The sequence below is a fragment of the Elephas maximus genome, chromosome 11 (genome assembly GCF_024166365.1).
Source record: "Elephas maximus indicus isolate mEleMax1 chromosome 11, mEleMax1 primary haplotype, whole genome shotgun sequence".
NCBI lineage: Eukaryota > Metazoa > Chordata > Mammalia > Proboscidea > Elephantidae > Elephas > Elephas maximus.
Genome location: NC_064829.1, coordinates 24,867,664 through 24,888,428, shown reverse-complemented (window position 1 = coordinate 24,888,428; position 20,765 = coordinate 24,867,664).

Genomic DNA, 20,765 nt, shown 5'->3' with positions numbered 1-20,765 from the left:
GGGCCTTCCCCACAAGAAATCTGCTCCATAGCCACCTGCAACCTCTGTCTTTCTCGCTGGCTTACTGGCATTTTGTGCCTCAGAGAGTTCAAGGGGAATGTGTCTAGATTCAGCCCATCTCTGCATTGCTGCAGCACCTTCATGTCCACTCATTTCATGGACCCAATTGGCCACCTCAAGTGAGCATACCAACAGGTCCACTTGCCAATTCCAATCACCTTCCAACCCAGGAAGGGGTTTTTTCTGATGGGCATCAACATGTCCTACTCTAATGCACCCTCTAATTTCCCAGGGTGCTTTCCATAGGTTCATGCCTCACACAGGTATCCCCTTAATAGTCCAATTTCCCATTGCACATTTGCCTGACCATATAGCCAGTCATTGGCCACGGCTCATGCATTGGTAAAAATCCAGAAATATGGGCTCTCACCATTGCCCTATTCTTCCATCATGGCTAGGAAGACAGCATGTACTCAGCTCATTGAGCTGTCCTATTCTTATCCTCTTCAATCAGGGTCTTTCCCCCCTCTGGTCTTAATGCAGCAGCTTTCCACAACAAATGTTGTCCATGAACCAAGCAGCCTTCTTCTGGTGAGCAGAAAGTTGTTCATAGAGCACTGTCCATGTGGCAATGGGCTCTGGCAACTTCTCAGGTGGTTCCAGATTAGGACCTATGGGAAAAGAGGCTACCTGCTTATGGGTACAGGGGATGCCTCTCTACATTCCCCCAGTAGCTTGTTCTTGTATGGACTATTTCCATTTTACTATGGAACTATTTTGGGCACCACCTTCCTTATTAGAGTGTTTCTCTGCCTTCATCCAAGGCATAGGTATTTCAGGTCTCATGGTGATTTTATGTCTTTCTGTCAATCAATGCCCAATAGCAGATGAGTAATTGCCTTTCAAATGACATGTATCATGCTGCAGCATCTGGAAACTTTTTAGTCCAGAATCCCAACGGTCACCGTAGGGTGGCAGTCTCAGGTTTTTGGCATAAGCTCCATAAGCATGTATGTAGCAGACACCTCCCAAATCATATCTGAATATGGATCATAAGGGCCTAAAGGCAGGGAGAGTGAGACCACTTTCTGTAATTCAGATATAGCCTGCTGTTGTTGTGGCCTCCATTTGAATGCAGTTTTTTTCTAAGTGGTTTTATGGATGGGAGCCAGCAATATTCCCAGATGTGGACAATGCATTCTCCGAAATCCAAATAGACCAACCAAAAGTTGGGCCCCCTGCTTAACCTTGGGGGTAGGTGGCAACAGCAGCTTATTCCTGGTTGCCTGTGAAATGTCATGGGTGGCTCCTGCCCAAGTTATTCCCAAGAATTTCACTGTTTGGGCAGGAGCCTGGACTTTTGCTAGATTTATTAAGCAGCCTCTGTTGATCATGTGGGTCACCACTGTATTCAGATTAGCCCTAGCCTGTTCTTCTGTGTTTGATATTAACATAATACCGTCAACGTAATGTATCATTACACTTGAGATCTGCACCAAGTCCAAGACTCTGTTAACCAAAATACGACAGTAAGTCAGTGAATTCAAGTAACCCTGTGGCAATACAGTGAAAGTATATTGGGATCCTTCCCAGGTGAAAGCTGGCTCTTTTCCAAAATTGAGATCAAGAAAAAGGCATTTGCAAGATCAATTACTGAGTACCAGTTTCCTTTAGCCTGCTGTATTTTATGTGCCATTGATACCATGTCTGGAACAGCTGAAGCCACAGGTGGCACTACTTTATTTAGGCCTTGGTAGTCTACTCTCAAGAGCTTTAGTGGCACAGTGGTCAAATATGCTTGGCTGCTAACTGAAAGGTTGGCTGTTCCAAACCATCAGCCGCTCTGTGGGAGAAGGATGTGGCAGTCTGCTTCCATTAAGGTTTATAGCCTTGGAAACCCTATGGGCCAGTTTTACTCTGTCTTCTAAAGAGTCACTCTGAGTCAAAATTGACTCGATGGCAGTGGGTTTGTTTTTTTTTTGGTTAGCCTACTGTCAGCCTCCATAAGCCATCTATCTGCCTTTTTCACAGGTGAGACAGGGCTGTTGTACAGAGAATTTGTTGACAACAACACTCCAGCCTTTAGCATGTCTTTAGTCAAAGTAATAATCTCCTATTGTCCACCAAGCATCCTATATTATTTGAAATTAACAACTTGAGGGGGTTTAGACCATTCTAATGGATCTCATTTAGCATGTGCAATCAACACTGGCCTAGGTACAGACTTACACACCTTCAGTTTTACAATATCAGGTAGAAGGAGTATTTCCTAATTAGACACAATATCCATACTAATAATACATTCAGGTAAGGGAGCTGCAACTACTTCATACAAGATCTGTTTAAATCTTCTAATTATCATCCAAACTTTCACCTTAGTCCCATCATCCATTGCATTCCCATATCCCCCTAGTCTAACCTTAGGCCCCTTTGAGATTTTATTGACAGGTTTTGGGATTACAGTACAGTGGGACCCTGTGTCCAAGGGCACCAACAAGATCTCTTCCCCACCCCTGGGCCATTTCACCTCATCAGTCCTTATCATGGTCAGCTAGCTGAGTCTTTGCTTCAAATAGTTCACAGGTGAGAATTCCCACCATTAAATTCCTCCCGACTGTAGTGAATAGGACAGACTTGTTTAGGTCTCTTTAATGTTGGGGGACCAGCAGGAGCGTCCATTGGTCCACCCATCCTCCTGTAGTGCTGCATTAGAACCTTTGTCTCACCTCCATCAGTGTCTGCTATATTCATCCCATTTCTTAGTAACCATTTAAAAATCTCTGTCCTGCTGGAGTAAGTTATTTCCCCATTGCTTCTTCCCATTTTCCTGTGAATCACTTACGTTTCTTTCATCTGTAAGACCCATGCGGGGAAGCTGTGCCAGCAGATCTGACAAGGCTTCTCAGATTGTTGCTTTTTTTTCACATAGCAAGGTTGCATGGGGTGCCCACGGAGAAGGGACTCCCTTGATTGCCATATCTGTCACGACCTGTGTAAGGGGCATACTCACTGGATGAATATCCTAATCACCATAAAGCCTTTCCAGCATGGCCTGCATAAGCAGCACATTAGCTGCTTTCTCTGGAGTGCTCCATTGAGTGTTTAGAGGGAGAGATGGGCAGTTTCCCTTCTCAGGGTAAACAAATCTCACTGCAAATTTTATCCAGTCTGCTAATCTGTCCCCCCTGGGTTAACCTGCTGCGTACTGGATCTTGTATCATCATTTGTGACTGTTCCATAGTGAGTTGAGGGTCTTGCATCAACCCAACCATACTCTTCCATTCTGCAGCATTCGAAACTTAAGACCAAAACCCAAAACCCAAACCTGTTACCGTCGAGTCGATTCCAACTCATAGTGACCCTGTAGGACAGAGTAGAACTACCCCACAGAGTTTCCAAGGAGCACCTGGTGGATTCGAACTGCTGAACTTTTGATTAGCAGCTGTATTACTTAATGACTATGCTACCAGGGTTTCCAAACTAAAGACAAAAAACCCCAAAAAAACTAAAGACAGTACCCCTAAATTAGTTGCCCTCACAACCCATTTTAGTAATGGTTTCTCCCAGGAAGCTGAAGATACCAATCTACAAATTGAAGCAACTCCTTTATACCATGTACCCTGTTTTCAATAGTTTCTTGGTTTTGCCTGTTCCCCTCCTGTACTACCTTCTTGGTGACCAGCGGTAGTAGGGGTACTTCCCATTGCTCTGACATTTTTCCTTTCCATCAGCCCTGAGACTAGCGGTCATTTAACTCAGACTGGTTGGGATCTGGGCTTGTTTCTGTGCTACAATCCACCCCTACATTATTTTTCCCTGCCTTTGTAGCTATTACTGATAACAGAAGCCAAGGCATTGTGTGTCCAACCCTTCCTTTATCACTCTGTATTTCCATATGCATCCAAAACCAATTCCTCAGGAGTTAGACCCACCACTTCTAATTCCCATGAACAGCTTTTGCCTTGAGTAACTGCAACATAACAGCTGCTTCAATCTGTGGGAATTTTTTTTATCCCATCCAGGAACCAAGTTTCTCATTCTCCAGTTTATCCCTTTTTTTCCAAAACCACATATTCCAATGCTGGTCTGATGTAGTGGACCCCACCATTCTGACACCAATTAAATGAATAATTTCTTTTATAAGGATCAGCACAAAGCTGGTTCCTATGAGGTGGAGGTTAAGATGTCCCAAATGTCCAACTTTTCCAAACTGCTGTACCACTCCATTGTGTCCAACATCAACTACTCCTTCTCTCAGTATTCTCCCTCCCATCTTTGAGTTTGGTAATTTGCTGCAAAGTCTCACAGAACTCACAAACCATACTCATAGTTAAGTGGCTTATTAGGGAAGTAACAGGTGTTGTAGGGGAAAAAACATCACAAAGTTTGGTAAGCAAAAAGAAAGTTTTATTCATCATATATCCAGAAAGACAAAAGTTGAGAAGCGGACAAGCATGCTGCCAGAGCTAATGTCTGCCCAAGTCCAAGGAACTATTACAGAGTAAGCAAGAATGGGAAAGGGGACAAGCATGCTGCCACAGCCTTGTCTGCCCGCGTCTAAGGAAGGTTACAGAGCCGTCAGTATATACGGACATTACAAATGGGCAAAACCATGGAAAGCTTTATCTTTGCACAGATTGGATAGAAACTGTGATCTTATGTTTTGAATTGTCTTTCTTAACAATCATTGGTACAGGTTTCAGTAATGACAGTCAGGAGGGTCTTAATTGGTCCAACAAATTTCTATTCACTATATGTTAATAGAAAAAGGGTGGAAAGTCTGTTGTGTTCTGGCTTATGAGAAAGATTCCCTAAAAGACATTTTCCAAGATTATTCTATCTATTGTCTTTATACCTCAGGGCCCAGTTGATGTGTCCTTGTGAGTCCTTGTGAGTCCAGCTCCAGCTGGGTCACATTCTTTATGTTCAAGGACAGGGAATAATAACTCCAATATTATTTCCTAAATCACAGGAAAAACAACCCAGGATACAGTTCCTTGATCAGGGCAGATTCTTCTCACCCTCTGCCCGTCAGCCCCTTCTGGGGGCCTTCTCAGGCAAGTGTTACACGTTTTAGCTCTGTGGGTCAGCAAGACCTACCATAGCTGTCTTGTGCTGCAGTCTCTGTCTTCCATGTTACAGCTCCCCCACCCTGTGTGTCTCCTTTTAAACCTAGTGGGATGGCAAAACTGACCAATTCCCTAATGAGGGTTCCATAGACTTTATTTGCATGGTCCCAACCCACAAGAAGGGTGCCATGAACCTTATTTACATTATTAGCAAGGTATCCAATCCTCTCGATTGGCCGCAAGCACCTCATTTGCATAGTCCTACCCAGTCATTTGATGGGAGTTACAAAACCACCGCGAGGAAGGCCACATAAAAGCGATCCATGGCACTGTATCCAGCCCCTGAGAACAGGCTGTTTCTACTTTCATAAACTTAAGCCAAGTGTATTCAATAAACATGTTATATTTAATCATTCTGTTGAAAAAAAAGTGAAGTCAAGGTGATGTAAATTCACTCTACTCAGGTTTCAATCCAGCTTTCTTTGATTTAGTATAATATTAATACTGATTTTTCTGAGGGGCAACTGGAACCAGAAGTGACCTTAACTCTTTCTGTGCTGGGAAGATTTTGATATTTGCATCACTAAATCTTAGAGTCATTAAAGACTTAAAGAATTTATCATTAAAGATAAATAACACACCACCGGAAACGACTGGGAATTCAATGCAGTAATTGAACCGCTTGTCCTCCACCAAAAATGCTATCTGTGCTCATGTGAGGAATAGAGATGGCAATGCTCACCCACTGTGTTCCAGGCCCATTTCACCCAGTCAGATGAGCAAGAAGCCACAGGTAGCGAGCGCCCTCAGGAAAGCCTGGTGTTACAGAAACGCATCACGCTATAAAGTCATGTTTTTATAAGGTCATATGGCAGAATCATATTGAAATGGGCAAAAAGTACAGCTGTTCATCAGATCTGCTTTAAATGTTTCTCTCTCTGTATTGCTTTCTGCTTCCCTTGCTTTTTTTCCCTTTGCCCCAAATCTTGTTAACTGATTATAGCACACAACAGCGTGTGTTTGCACTTATACATTTCTATGTTCCTAATTTAAAAACTGCATTAATAAAGGGTTTTATATTTCTCTCTTCAATAACCCAAAAAATGCCACTGCCATGGAGTCAACTCCAACTCATAGAGACCCTACAGAACAGAGAACTCCCTTATAGTGTTTGCAGGGCTGTAAATCCTTATGGACGCCAATCACCGAACTTTTGGTTAGCAGCCAAGAGCTTTAACCACTGCGCCACCAGGGCGTCTATTGCCCTTCGATAACAACACTAAAATTATGTTTCTGTCAAAGGACCAGTGTTGCCTGAAAAATAAAGCAGTTGTAGTTCTTGGTTTAATGGTAGTCGACAGCAAACCAAAATGATCACTTTGGATATTTTTAACTCATGCAATAAAAGTATTGAATTCCTTGCTGAGAGTAACTAATATTTATTTTGAACCTACCAGCTATTATTTGCATACAAAAGTTTAAACACAACACACCCCCAGGAAAGAAAATTACATTGAAAAGTTACAAACTATCATGGTCAATTATCACCTACTTTTAATTATAAAGCAAGATAAGTGATTTTATGAATTTCCTTGCTTTGTGCAAGACTAAGTTTGGCCATGAGTTCCATGAGAGCAGGAACTCCGCATCTCGCATCTCGTTCCCTTCGAAATCCCAAGCAACTAGAACAGTGTCAATAAACAGTGGTTCTCGCCACTCCTGAAGCCTATTCTTTTATTTTGAAATGGTTTATCTGGGTACGCGTGTGTAGCAAAGTCAGGAACGGGAAAGTGGTATCCAAGTGGAGGTTGCAAAATAGGAGCAGGCAGCAAGAAAGCCAGGACTCCAAAGAGAACACATTTGGAAGGTGAACCCTAAGAGCGGAGATGAAGCAAGGGTAAACACCTAGAGTCACCGTTGCGGGGTGGGAGGTCAGGCAGGGAGTAGGCAACGTTTCGGGGCATCCTTTCCAGGAACAACTAAGGAGAAAAGGCCATTAAAAAATACTTAGCTAACCCTCTCCAACTTGAAACCCCCAAACTCGGCGGACCTCCAACACACCCCTCCTCTGGGCAGTGGGACCTAGGGAGGCAGGTGCTAGGCCTGCGACTCGGGCAGGGTGGGAGCGGCGGGAGCATGCGCGCTGCGGGGGGGGCAGGCCCCACGTCCCTTCACCTCCCCACGTGCCGCCCTCCCCTACCCCGCGTGCCCACCCCCCTCTCCCCGTGTGCCGCCTCCCTTGCGCCCCTCCCCTTCACCGCGCGCCTCCTCCTCCGCTCCTTGCGGCGCCGCAACCTGAGGTGAGTAGCCGCTTCTTAGGGGTCGCGCCTCGCCCGGCCTGGCGCGGAGTCGGGCGTTGCGGGAGGCGTGGCGCGGCCGTGCGCTGGGTAAGGAGGACGCGCGGCGCCCAGTGGGTTGTCGGAGCGCGCGGGAGCAGCCGCGAGAGCCGGGCAGGCTAGGCCGGGCGTGGGGAGCGCGTGTTCCGGGCGCGCGAGGGGCCAGCCAGGGGCGGTGGTTATTTATCTCCCCGGCCCCTGATCTTTCTTTTTCGCCGTCGGGCGCGCGAGGCTTCTTGCGCTAGGCGCTGCCGGCTGGTCGCTGTACTTTGGACGGGACCGCCGCCGTCCCTTGCCCTCAGTGGGCCCGGCGGTACCTGGCGTGACCACCTGGGTGCAGACACCAACGCAGTCCCGGGGCCGAGGGAGGGGGCGAGGGCATTGGCCTGGGGACCCCACGGGCATGGGCCGGCCCTTGGGCCGCCGAGTTCCCAGCGGGGACTTTTGGCTTTTGCGCCCTCCCGGGTTCCCTCTCCCCGACGGCTGTCGTGCGGAGGGTCTAGGGCTCCGCAGAGACCCTCTGCGGACGCCCCATCACCCCGCCTCTTTCCCTCCGTCTTCTGCAAGTTGTGCCCAGCCTCGGTACTGGACCCTTGGCGGCCCGCTGGGTCGGGGCGGCAGAAAGGTCCAACAGTTCCTCATCTGCCCCGCCCCCCCCCCCCCCCCGCCATTTCCCCAGCTGCGCCTGGGCGTGCGGCGGAGCCTTCCCACCTCTTCTCCTCTTCCTGACCGGGGTCCGAGGCCCGGCAGGTGTGTGTGTGTGGGGGGTGGGGGGGTTACCCCAGCCTGCCGGCCAGCACCGCAGGCTCTTCCGGGATTGGTATGGTATCCTCTGTTGACTTCTAGTGGGTTGTGGCTCCTGCCTTTCATCTACCATAGTCTTTGAGTCCTGTTAACAAAATGTACTTTAGGCTTTTATCTACTTAGGAGAACATTTTTAATGCGTCCCAGACCCGAGACGGAAGTTCAGTAAAGGAAGGCCGCGGTCCTTGTTATTGTTGAGACTGTTGTGTATGATAGCAGGTGGAGCCAGAACTGGTCACCATGACTTGCCCTCTTCAGGCAGGCGATTCACTCACTGCAGGGCCCTTGGGTCTCACCTAGGACTTGCCAGTGGCACTGGCCCCTTTATCCTATGGTTGGAGCTGTTCTGGAAGAGCTGTGGCAGCGTTCACTTCCATTTCCTTGGCTGAAATAAGTGTAAAGGGGATTTCTGGTACTTTTTTCTACCATTAACTGGAAGAAGGTTGGAATGGCAGACAGGTGGTGGTAGGGCAGGGTTTGTTCTTGATGCTGCTTGGTAATAGGATGACTTTGAACGTACTTAGTTTTTCACAAGATGCTACAAATGCCGAGTTAAATTACTCATGGTATAAAGAGTATTCTAGAATCAGGAGAAAGGGATGAAAGGAGGGATTTTTGGAGCATCCAAATGGATTCTGCTGTACTCAATGGCGTGTAATTATTGAGTAGAAAGGAAGATGAAATTAAAACTGTAATTAGGTATGTTCTCAGACTGTGAGGCAGATTGATGGGCTTGTATTTCATGTAGCACTTAACTGTGGAATTGTTTAGTTAGCACTTTGCTGGGCAATAAGGGATCAAAAGGAGCGTTAAGCTTGGTCTGCCTCTCCAGTGAGCTTTCAGTATTTTGTTTAGGAAAGGGTGCTGGAGGGAAGGTGGTGTGGTGAAGATCAGAGTTAAGGAACTGCGTGAATGCCCACAGAAAGGAGAAATAAATGCATTTCTAAATTCATCATAAGAAACTGAGGCGACTGTAATACCTGTATACCTTATTGCAGTACTCTGTGTGACGTATCTTTAAATTGCACTTCTAGTTCACCTTTACTTTTAAAAAGAAAATGTTGACTGTTCCCATAAGCAACCCATCTACTGTGTAAAGTTTGAGCTTTTAGTGTGTTGGTGATAAGACATGCAAACCAGGCCACTTGTGGGCAAAATGATATGAAAGGAACCAAATTGTATTTGAGACCAAAATGATGTGAAATAAAATGCTGTGTGAAACAGATGGTGGTCAAGGAGGTTGACAAGAAGAGAGGGTCTTTGTGGGCTGGAGTGGTCAGAAAAGGACGGGGAGAGAGTTGGATCTTGGACTGAGTCTTGAGGAATGGATATTGTGTAGATTGACAGGGAGAAGTAAGAAGAGTTTGGAGGCCTAGGAAGGAGAAGGGGGTTTCATGCCCAAAAATGAATGATAGTGGTTTGTTTAGAGCCAAGAAGGAGATCATTAGCAGTGCTGAAATGGGCAGTGTGGTCATACATGCTTTCCCCACCACGCCTGCCCCTCTCGAACTAGAAGACTGCTATTCATTCATCTTCAGATCCAGCATAATACCTCCCCTGTGAAGGCTTCCCTGATTCTCAAAACCAGAGTTCCTTCCTTTGACTTCTTTTCCTGGTTCCTCTATTAGCTCATATGTAAAAGCAATCATATATATATATATAAAATTACAACTTAGTTTCTTGTTGAAAGAATGGTAGTTTGTTCTTTAAGGGCGGGAAGGGGTCCTTAGTTCTCTGTTTCAGAGTGTTTGTGCACAGCGGTCAGAGCTTTTTAGCTTACTGCCTGTCTTAGTCATCTAGTGCTGCTACAGCAGAAATAACACAGGTGGATGGTGTTAACAAAGGGAAATTTATCTATTCACAGTAAAGTAGGCTAACAGTACAAATTCAGGGGAAGACTTTGTCTCTCTGTAGACCTTCTCATCAGCCTTCCCCCGGACTAGGAGCTTCTTTGTGCAGGAATCCCGGGTCCAAAGGACACGCTATGGTCCTGGCACCGCTTTTTGCTGGTATGAGGTCCCCCTGTCTCTCTGCTCACTTCTTTCTATCTCAAGAGATTGCCTTAAGACACAATCCAGTTTTGTAGGTTGAGTCCTGCCTCACTAGTACAACTGCCGTCCATCCTGCCTCATTACCATCATAGAGGCAGGATTTATAACATATAGGACAATCACACAATACCGGGAATCATGGCCCAGCCCAATTGATACACACATTTTTGGGGGGGCATGTCCATGACACAGCCTAACATTCCTCCATTGCTTGATATGGTACTTGGCATGTGGTGAAGTTCATACTCAACAGATACAGGATTGAACACATGTGTAAGCAGGGAACTGCCCAGCAGAGGCAAGGGGTGAGAAAAGCAGCAGTCAGGAAGATGATTATGAAGGAAAATGCATTTGGAAAGACCTGGAGTATTTTTATTGAGAAAAAGAGGCAAGTATGGTGGGTTGGGAGCACAGGGGAGCAGCTAAGTTCAATCTTTAAAATATTGAATTGAAAGAGACACTGAAGTGGTGAGTTTGGAGAGAGGAACTCTGATGCTGGGCTTGGAGAAAACCAGCTAGGAAAGTGTCAGTACAAGGGTCATAATGAAAAGCTTGAGAGCAGGTGAGTAAATTAGCACAGAGAGAAAGGGCAGTTCCATGAGTGTGTCACACCCAGTGAAGGAGACAGCCAGAGAAATGGAGAAGTGGTTAGGTGGGGGCGGACAACCAGCTGTCAAAACAACAGGGAAGTCAGTGGAGGGAACTCCATGTTAAGTCTTGTCAGTTGCAAATGAAAAGCCTGGACTGAGAAGGTATAGCTGAACTTGTCTAGAAAGAGGTGATCTCAGTAATGGGGCTTCAGTGTGAGCTGCTGAAAGTTTCTATGCTTTGTTCTGGGAATATGGATGTCATGTCATCTTTGTAGTATGTTGTAGTTTAGAAAGCATTTCTGCCTGGTAGCCTTCATCAGAATATTATGAGGGTAGTTTATTAGAGGAACATACCTCCAAGTGAACACTTTAGGCCCATTAAAAAACCAGTGAACTCTTCACATACTTCTAAAAGGGGCATACAACAAGCAGTATAACTATTGATATGATCTTGTACTAGGCAAAATAAAGCAAAGCAATGAACTAAAATTGGAGAAATGAAACCCTTCAATTCATTTACACATAGAAGAAAATCATTGTTTGGTGTTAAAATTTGCATTACCTTTTAGAATAGTGCCTTAGAAGAGTTTATCCCTATTGTATGTTATGAATACAAATGATTTTCCACGATAGTAATGGAAAAATGAAACCTTTGTCCTGAGCCCACTACAGGGTGTCACTGCTCTGCTCACTTAGCCTGTGTCTTAGTCATCTAGTGTTACTGTAACAGAAATACAACTAATGGATGGTTTTAGCAAGCAGAAATTAATTTTCTCACGGTTTAGGAGACTGGAAGTCTGAATTCAGGGCGCCAGCCCTAGGGGAAGGATTTCTCTCTCTCAGCTCTGGGGAAAGGTCCTTATCTCCTTTCAGCAATCTGTGGGCCTGGCATTCCTTGGAGATCTCCACCTGTCTTAGCATTAATCTTCCCCTCAATCTAGGAGGTTCTCAGTGCAGGGACCCCAGGTCCAAAGGATATGCTCTGTTCCTGGCTCTTTTTATTGGTGGTGGTAGGTCCATTTCTGTTCAGTTCTCCTTTTGTCTCTTGTAAGATAAAAGATGATACAGGCCATACCCCAGGGAAACTCCCCTTACATTGAATCAGGGCTGTCACCTGAGTAAGGGTGTTGTATCCCACCCTAAGCCTCTGTAATATGACCTAATATGGCCTCATTAGCATGGGAGGAGATTAGGATTTACAGCACACAGGACAATTAGATCACAAAATGGAGAACAACCACATAACACTGGGAATCATGGCCCACCCAAGTGGACACATATTTTGGGGGACACAATTCAATCCATGACATTCCACCCTTTGTTCCCCCCCCATTTGTGTCCTTGCCACACGTAAAATACTTTCACCCCATCATATCATCCCAAAAGTCTTAAATCAACTCTAAGTCCAAATTCCCTCCTGGGCCAAAATTCCTCTTCATCTGTGAACCTGTAAAATCTATAAACCAAACCAAACCAAACCTAGTGCCGTCGACTTGATTCCAACTCATAGCTACCCTATAAGACAGAGAGAAAAATCTATAAAACTAGCTAAATTTGCTTCCAAAGTACAACGGCGCAACAGGCATGAGGTAGACATTTCTGTTACAAATGGGAGAAATTGAAGAGAAAAAGGGAATAACAGACATCAAGCAAACAAAAACCCAGCAGAACAATTTAGCTCTCAAGTCCTGAAAATTATCCTCTGTTCTCTGAGACCACCTAGGCAGTGGCTTTGGCCTCCAGACTGTGGGTATTGGCCATGCTTTCTGCATTCTGGGTGAAGGCCTCTTGGCCCTGGGCTTCAGCTCTGCCTTCCAGGACCAGTGGGATGGTAACTGTTCCCTTGGCTTTGGGCGTCCCCATTCTCCCAGTACATCTGAGTGGCAACCCCACCCCCTTGACCCTGGCAGACCTGTTCTTCTTCTCTTGGGCATGGTAACCCTGCCCCCTTAGTTTTGGGTAGAGACCCTGGCTCCATCTCCTGACACTCGTGAATGGCAGCCCCACACTCTGGAACCCAGTTGGTGAAGATCTGACTCTTTGAAACTTAGAATGCTGTGGCTGCACCCTTTAAGATCTAGGAGACCATGGCTCCACCCTTTGAAACCAAAGCAGCCCTATTTCCTATGCTCCTTCCAACAGTTCTGCTGAGCTCTGAGTTGCTTCAGGGATGGTCTTTTTCTTTCCTTGGAGGACAACAGATGTAGCGCCTTTGGCCTGTTTCCAGCCTGTAGAATCCCAGGAGGCAGACAGCGTTCTTTTTTTTTTCTCTGTCTCTGTCAGTCTTAAGCTGATGGATTTTCTGCTGTGGTAGTTGGTTCTTTAACGAAAGATTGTGTAGCCACATCCTTGGTGAACATTTCAGGACACATGTCCTTAGTTTGTACAACAGAATTTTCCAACTCTTTATGTTCTTTTTTCATTTTGCACAGTTTATTTATTTTATTTTTTTTCTGATAATTTTTTTTTATTAACTTTTATTAAGCTTCAAGTGAACGTTTACAAATCCAATCAGTCTGTCACATATAAGTTTACATACATCTTACTCTGTACTCCCACTTGCTCTCCCCCTATTGAGTCAGCCCTTTCAGTCTCTCCTTTTGTGACAATTTTGCCAGCTTCCCTCTCTCTCTATCCTCCCATCCCCCCTCCAGACAAGAGTTGCCAACACAATCTCAAGTGTCCACCTGATATAATTAGCTCACTCTTCATCAGCATCTCTCTCCCTGCCCCGCTGACCAGTCCCTTTCATGTCTGATGAGTTGTCTTCGGGGATGGTTTCTGTCCTGTGCCAACAGAAGGTCTGGGGAGCATGGCCTCTGGGATTCCTCTAGTCTCAGTCAGACCATTAAGTATGGTCTTTTTATGAGAATTTGGGGTCTGCATCCCACTGATCTCCTGTTCCCTCAGGAGTTCTCTGTTGTGCTCCCTGTCAGGGCAGTCATCGATTGTGGCCGGGCACCAACTAGTTCTTCTGGTCTCAGGATGATGTAGGTCTCTGGTTCATGTGGCCCTTTCTGTCTCTTGGGCTCTTAGTTGTCGTGTGGCCTTGGTGTTCTTCATTTTCCTTTGCTCCAGGTGGGTTGAGACCAATCGATGCATCTTAGATGGCTGCTTGTTAGCATTTAAGACCCCAGACGCCACATTTCAAAGTGGGATGCAGAATGTTTTCATAATAGAATTATTTTGCCAGTTGACTTAGAAGTCCCCTCAAACCATGTTCCCCAAACCCCCACCCTTGCTCCGCTGACCTCTGAAGCATTCATTTTACCCGGAAACTTCTTTGCTTTTGGTCCAGTCCAATTGAGCTGACCTTCCATGTATTGAGTGTTGTCTTTCCCTTCACCTAAAGCAGTTCTTATCTACTGATTAATCAATAAAAAACCTTCTCCCTCCCTCCCCCCTTCGTAACCACAAAAGTATGTGTTCTCAGTTTTTACTATTTCTCAAGATCTTATAATAGTGGTCTTATACAATATTTGTCCTTTTGCCTCTGGCTAATTTCGCTCAGCATAATGCCTTTCAGGTTCCTCCATGTTATGAAATGTTTCACAGATTCGTCACTGTTTTTTATCGATGCGTAGTATTCCATTGTGTGAATATACCACAATTTATTTACCCATTCATCCGTTGATGGACACCTTGGTTGCTTCCAGCTTTTTGCTTTTGTAAACAGAGCTGCAATAAACATGGGTATGCATATATCTGTTTGTGTGAAGGCTCTTGTATCTCTAGGGTATATTCCGAGGAGTGGAATTTCTGGGTTGTATGGTAGTTCTATTTCTAACTGTTTAAGAAAAAGCCAGATAGATTTCCAAAGTGGTTGTACCATTTGACATTCCCACCAGCAGTGTATAAGAGTTCCAATCTCTCCACAGCCTCTCCAACATTTATTATTTTGTGTTTTTTGGATTAATGCCAGCCTTGTTGGTGTGAGATGGAATCTCATTGTAGTTTTAATTTGCATTTCTCTAATGGCTAATGACCGAGAGCATTTTCTCATGTATCTGTCGGCTGCTTGAATATCTTCTTTAGTGAAGTGTGTGTTCATATCCTTTGCCTACTTCTTGATTGGGTTATTTGTCTTTTTGTGGCTGAGTTTTGACAGAATCATGTAGATTTTAGAGATCAGGCGCTGGTCGGAGATGTCATAGCTGAAAATTCTTTCCCAGACTGTAGGTGGTCTTTTTACTCTTTTGATGAAGTCTTTAGATGAGCATAGGTGTTTGATTTTTAGGAGCTCCCAGTTATCTGGTTTCTCTTCATCATTTTTGGCAATATTTTGTATTCTGTTTATGCCTTGTATTAGGGCTCCTAGGGTTGTCCCTATTTTTTCTTCCATGATCTTTATCATTTTAGTCTTTATGTTTAGGTCTTTGATCCACTTGGAGTTAGTTTTTGTGCATGGTGTGAGGTATGGGTCCTGTTTCATTTTTTTGCAAATGGATATCCAGTTATGCCAGAACCATTTGTTAAAAAGACTATCTTTTCCCCAATTAACTGACACTGGTCCTTTGTCAAATATCAGCTGCTCATACGTGGATGGATTTATATCTGGGTTCTCAATTCTGTTCCATTGGTCTATGTGCCTGTTGTTGTACCAGTACCAGGCTGTTTTGACTACTGTGGCTGTATAATAGCTTCTGAAATCGGGAGAGTGAGGCCTCCCACTTTCTTCTTCTTTTTCAGTAATGCTTTGCTTATCCGGGGGTTCTTTCCCTTCCATATGAAATTGGTGATTTGTTTCTCTATCCCCTTAAAATATGACATTGGTATTTGGATCGGAAGTGCGTTATATGTATAGATGGCTTTTGGTAGAATAGACATTTTTACTATGTTAAGTCTTCCTATCCATGAGCAAGGTATGTTTTTCCACTTAAGTATGTCCTTTTGAATTTCTTGTAGTAGAGCTTTGTAGTTTTCTTTGTATAGGTCTTTTACATCCTTGGTAAGATTTATTCCTAAGTATTTTATCTTCTTGGGGGCTACTGTGAATGGTATTGATTTGGTTATTTCCTCTTTGGTGTTCTTTTTGTTGATGTAGAGGAATCCAAGTGATTTTTGTATGTTTATTTTATAACCTGAGACTCTGCCAAACTCTTCTATTAGTTTCAGTAGTTTTCTGCAGGATTCCTTAGGGTTTTCTGTGTATAAGATCATGTCATCTGCAAATAGAGATCATTTTACTTCCTCCTTGCCAATCCGGATGCCCTTTATTTCTTTGTCTAGCCTAATTGCCCTGGCTAGGACTTCCAGCACGATGTTGAATAAGAGCGGTGATAAAGGGCATCCTTGTCTGGTTCCCATTCTCAAGGGAAATGCTTTCAGGCTCTCTCCATTTAGAGTGATATTGGCTGTTGGCTTTGCATAGATGCCCTTTACTATGTTGAGGAATTTTCCTTCAATTCCTATTTTGGTAAGAGTTTTTATCATAAATGGGTGTTGGACTTTGTCAAATGCCTTTTCTGCATCGATTGATAAGATCATGTGGTTTTTATCTTTTGTTTTATTTATGTGATGGATTACATTAATGATTTTTCTGATATTAAACCATCCTTGCATACCTGGTATAAATCCCACTTGATCATGGTGAATTATTTTTTTGATGTGTTGTTGGATTCAGTTGGCTAGAATTTTGTTGAGGATTTTTGCATCTATGTTCATGAGGGATATAGGTCTATAATTTTCTTTTTTTGTAATGTCTTTACCTGGTTTTGGTATCAGGGCGATGGTGGCTTCATAGAATGAGTTGGGTATTATTCCGTCATTTTCTATGCTTTGAAATACCTTTAGTAGTAGTGGTGTTAACTCTTCTCTGAAAGTTTGGTAGAACTCTGCAGTGAAGCCGTCCAGGCCAGGGCTTTTTTTTGTTGGAAGTTTTTTGATTACCGTTTCAATCTCTTTTTTTGTTATGGGTCTATTTAGTTGTTCTACTACTGAATGTGTTAGTTTAGGTAGGTAGTGTTTTTCCAGGAATTCATCCATTTCTTCTAGGTTTTCAAATTTGTTAGAGTACAATTTTCAATAGTAATCTGAAATGATTCTTTTAATTTCATTTGGTTCTGTTGTGATGTGGTCCTTCTCGTTTCTTATTCGGGTTATTTGTTTCCTTTACTGTATTTCTTCAGTCAGTCTGGCCAATGGTTTATCAATTTTTTAAATTTTTTCAAAGAACCAGCTTTTGGCTTTGTTAATTCTTTCAATTGTTTTTCTGTTCTCTAATTCATTTAGTTCAGCTCTAATTTTTATTATTTGTTTTCTTCTGGTGCCTGATGGATTCTTTTGTTGCTCACTTTGTATTTGTTCAAGTTGTAGGGACAGTTCTCTGCTTTTGGCTCTTCTTTTTGTATGTGTGCATTTATCGATATAAATCGGCCTCTGAGCACTGCTGTTGCTGTGTCCCAGAGGTTTTGATAGGAAGTATTTTCATTCTCGTTGCATTCTATGAATTTCCTTATTCCCTCCTTGATGTCTTCTATAACCCAGTCTTTTTTCAGGAGGGTATTGTTTATTTTCCAAGTATTTGATTTCTTTTCCCTAGTTTTTCTGTTATTGATTTCTAGTTTTATTGCCTTGTGGTCTGAGAAGATGCTTTGTAATATTTCGATGTTTTGGACTCTGCAAAGGTTTGTTTTATGACCTAATATGTGGTCTATTCTAGAGAATGTTCCATGTGCACTAGAAAAAAAAGTATACTTTGCAGCAGTCAGGTGGAGAGTTCTGTATAAGTCAGTGAGGTCAAGTTGGTTGATTGTTGTAAGTAGGTCTTCCGTGTCTCTATTGAGCTTCTTACTGGATGTCCTGTCCTTCTCCGAAAGTGGTGTGTTGAAGTCTCCTACTATAATTGTGGAGGTGTCTATCTCACTTTTCAATTCTGTTAAAATTTGATTTATGTATCTTGCAGCCCTGTCATTGGGTGCATAAATACTTAATATGGTTATGTCTTCCTGATCAATTGTCCCTTTTATCATTATGTGGTGTCCTTCTTTATCCTTTGTGGTGGATTTAAGTCTAAAGTCTTTTTTGTCGGAAATTAATATTGCTACTCCTGTTCTTTTTTGCTTATTGTTTGCTTGATATGTTTTTTCCATCCTTTGAGTTTTAGTTTGTTTGTGTCTCTAAGTCTAAGGTGTGTCTCTTGTAGGCAGCATATAGATGGATCGTGTTTCTTTATCCAGTCTGTGACTCTCTGTCTCTTTATTGGTGCATTTAGTCCATTTACATTCAGCGTAATTATAGATAAATAAGTTTTTAGTGCTGTCATTTTGATGTCTTTTCATGTGTGTTGTTGGCAATTTCATTTTTCCACATACGTTTTTGTGCTGAGACGTTTTCCTTAGTAAATTGTGAGATCCTCATTTTCATAGTGTTTGACTTTATGTTAGTTGAGTCGTTATGTTTTTCTTGGCTTTTATCTTGAGTTACGGAGTTGTTATACCTTTTTGTGGTTACCTTATTATTTACCCCTATTTTTCTAAGTAAAAACCTAACTTGTATCGTTTTATATCGCCTTGTATCACTCTCCATATGGTAGTTCAATGCCTCCTGTATTTAGTCCCTCTTTTTGATTATTGTGATCTTTTACCTATTGACTTCCATGATTCCCTGTTATGTGTATTATTTATTTATTTATTTTTTAAATTTATCTTAATTTGTTTTTGTGATTTCCCTATTCGAGTTGGTATCAGGAAGTATTGTTTTGTGACCTTGTGTTGTGCTGGTATCTGATATTATTGGTTTTCTGACCAAACAATATCCTTTAGTATTTCTTGTAGCTTTGGTTTGGTTTTTGCAAATTCTCTAAACTTGTGTTCATCTGTAAATATCTTAATTTCGCCTTCATATTTCAGAGAGAGTTTTGCTGGATATATGATCGTTGGCTGGCAGTTTTTCTCCTTCAGTGCTCTGTTAATGTCGTCCCATTCCCTTCTTGCCTGCATGGTTTCTGCTGAGTAGGCTGAACTCATTCTTATTGATTCTCCCTTGAAGGAAACCTTTCTTTTCTCCCTGGCTGCTTTTAAAATTTTCTGTTTATCTTTGGTTTTGGCAAGTTTGATGATAATATGTCCTGGTGTTTTTCTTTTTGGACCAATCTTAAATGGGGTTCGATGAGTATCTTGGATAGATATCCTTTCGTCTTTCATGATGTCAGGGAAGTTTTGTGTCAGGAGTTCTTCAACTATTTTCTCTGTGTTTTCTGTCCCCCCTCCCTGTCCTGGGACTCCAATCACCCGCATGTTATCCTTCTTGATAGAGTCCCACATGATTCTTAGGGTTTCTTCATTTTTTTTAATTCTTTTATCTGATTTTTTTTCAGCTATGTTGGTGTTGATTCCCTGGTCCTCCAGATGTCCCAGTCTGCATTCTAATTGCTCGAGTCTGCTCCTCTGACTTCCTATTGCGTTGTCTAATTCTGTAATTTTATTGTTAATCTTTTGGATTTCTACATGCTGTCTCTCTATGGATTCTTGCAACTTATTAATTTTTCCACTACGTTCTTGAATAATCTTTTTGAGTTCTTCAACAGTTTTATCAGTGTGTTCCTTGACTTTTTCTGCAGTTTGCCTTATTTCATTTCTGATGTCTTGAAGCATTCTGTAAATTAGTTTTTTATATTCTGTATCTAATAATTCCAGGATTGTATCTTCATTTGGGAAAGATTTTGATTCTTTTGTTTGGGGGGTTGTAGAAGCTGTCATGGTCTGCTTCTTTATGTGGTTTGATATGGACTGCTGTCTCTGAGCCATCACTGGGAAACTAGTTTTTCCAGAAAATCCGCTGACTGGTATGCTGGCTCCAGGCTCTGAAAACAATCGCTGCTTCCCCGTATTTGTTCGTTCTCCGTCTCTAAATCTGTGTTTGTTGTTCAGGGTTCGTAGATTATTATGTATGTGATCGATTCACTTGTTTTTCCGAGTCTTTGTTGCAAGAGGGATCCGAGGTAGCGTCTACCTAGTCCGCCATCTTGGCCCCCCACAGTTTATTTTTAAGTCCATCTCTCTTCTTTCACACTTTACCTTAAGCAGCAAGGAGAAACCATGGGCCCCTTTAAGATCTTGCTTAGAAATCTCATCAGCCAGAAGCACATTTAACATCCAAAATTCTATCAACAGTCTCTTCAAAACAATCTAGGCTTTTACTTTTAGGCACCTTAAAACTCTTCTAGCCTCTACGCATTACCCAGTTCCAAAACCACTTCCACATTTTAGGTATCTGTTATAACAGCACTCTACTCTTCTGGTACCTGTCTTAGTTATCTAGTGCTGCTATAACAGAAATACTCCAAGTGGATGGCTTTGACAAACAAATTTATTCTCTCACAATCTTGTTGTTGTTGTTAGGTGCCCTCCAGTCAGTACCAACTCACAGTGACCCTATGCACAACACAAGGAAACACTGTCCACTCCTGTGCCATTCTCACAATTGTTGCTAGGCTCGAACCCATTGTTGCAGCCACTGTGTCAGGCCGTCCTATTCAGGGTCCTTTTCTTTTTTGGTGACTCTCTACTTTACCAAGCATGATGTCCTTCTCCAGGGACTGATACCTCCTGATAACATGTCCAAAGTATGTAAGATGCAGTCTCACCACCCTTGCTTCTAGGGAGCATTCTGGTTGTACTTCCAAGACAGATTTGCCTGTTCTTTTGGCTGCACCGAAACCCGCTGCTGTTGAGTCGATTCTGACTCAATGACCCTATAGGATAGAGTGGAACTGGTCCATGGTATATTCAGTATTCTTCACCAACACCACAATTCAAAAGTAGGAATTCTTCTTTGGTATTCCTTATTCATTGTCCAGCTTTCACATGCATATAATGTGATTGAAAACACCATGGCTTGGATCAGGCACACCTTAGTCCTCAAGGTGACATCCTTGCCTTTCAACACTTTATAAAGAGATCTTTTGCAGCTCAT